We start from the raw sequence: 1,292 nt of genomic DNA, 5'->3' as shown, positions 1-1,292 counted from the left end.
GCCTGGCTAGCTCAGTTGGTAGAGCATCAGACTTTTAATTTGAGGGTCCAGGGTTCAAGTCCCTGGTCAGACAAAGAAACACTTTCTCTCTGTGACACCCCTGAAGCGTTTCAGAAGGACTTTCCTTGACTTTAGTTTTTCCTTTTCAGGACATGGCCTTTCCTAGGAAGGGCCCTTTACTGCCTGGGACTGAAGGTGCTACTGCCTCACCTGTCCACTGGCCTCACAGTCTGGAGGAAGAAAGGCCTCTGGGCCTGCAGCAAAGTGCTGGGTGTTGACTTTTTGAGCAAATGCAGGGCTGGCCAGAGAGGCATGTTCCCACTGAGTCCTCCCTGCCAGAAAAAATTGTCCCCACAAACAAGGGCGGCTCCAGGCCCCAGCACGCCAAGCGCGTGCTTGGGACAACAAGCCGCGGGGGGTGCTCTGCCAGTCACCGCAAGGGTGGCAGGGAGGCTGCCTTCGGCAGCCTGCCTGCGAAGGGTCCAGTGGTCCTGCGACTTCGACGGACCTCCCGCAGGCAAGCCGCCGAAGGCAACCTGCCTGCCGTGCTTGGGGCGGCAAAATGCCTAGAGCTGCCCCTGCCCACAGAGTCCTCCCTGCTGGAAGGCTACAGTAATCAACAGGTGCTGTGCTGGTCCCATGGTGTAAGGGCCAGCAGTCAGGACTTTGAATGCTGCAATCTGAGTTGAAGTCTCAGTGGAATCTGAGACCAATTCCTGTGCCACAAACCCTGCTGGGTCTTCCAAGGCTCTGTCTTGCTTTCTCAAAGGCCATGAAAGCCACTACAAAACGTTTTTTTCTCCTGCTGATAATAGCTCACCTTAACTGATCACTCTCGTTATAGTGTGTATGGCAACACCCAATTTTTCATGTTCTGTGTGCAATATATATATATATATATATATATCTTTCTGCTGTATTTTCCACTGCATGCATCCAATGAAGTTGGTTTTAGCCCAGCAAAGCTTATGCTCAAATAAATTTGTTAGTTTCTAAGGTGCCACAAGTACTCCTTGTTCTTTTTGCAGATAAATGAATGGAGATTAAGTCCATGAATGGCTATTAGCTAGGATGGGTAAGGAATGGTGTCCCTAGCCTCTGTTTGTCACAGGCTGGAGATGGATGGCAGGAGAGAGATGACTTGATCATTACCTGTTAGGTTCACTCCGTATGGGGCACCTGGCATTGGCCGCTGTTGGCAGATAGGATACTGGGTTGGATGGACCTTTGGTCTGACCCAGTATGGCCGTTCTTATGTCCTTATGAAGGAAGGGGCAGAACATTGCCACAAT

The 1,292-nt window shown here is 50.9% G+C and overlaps 1 non-coding gene across 1 annotated transcript; it reads left to right on the top strand.

Annotated features, from left to right (window-relative positions):
• On the top strand, positions 1 to 73 carry TRNAK-UUU. The gene has a single exon. It is a non-coding gene; the product is annotated as a tRNA-Lys (tRNA).
• Positions 74 to 1,292: the final 1,219 nt, after the last annotated feature.

Source organism: Mauremys mutica, chromosome 24 (genome assembly GCF_020497125.1).
Source record: "Mauremys mutica isolate MM-2020 ecotype Southern chromosome 24, ASM2049712v1, whole genome shotgun sequence".
NCBI classification, from domain to species: domain Eukaryota; kingdom Metazoa; phylum Chordata; order Testudines; family Geoemydidae; genus Mauremys; species Mauremys mutica.
Note: the sequence above shows the minus strand (reverse complement) of the source record. Positions and strands in the feature narration are given on the sequence as shown.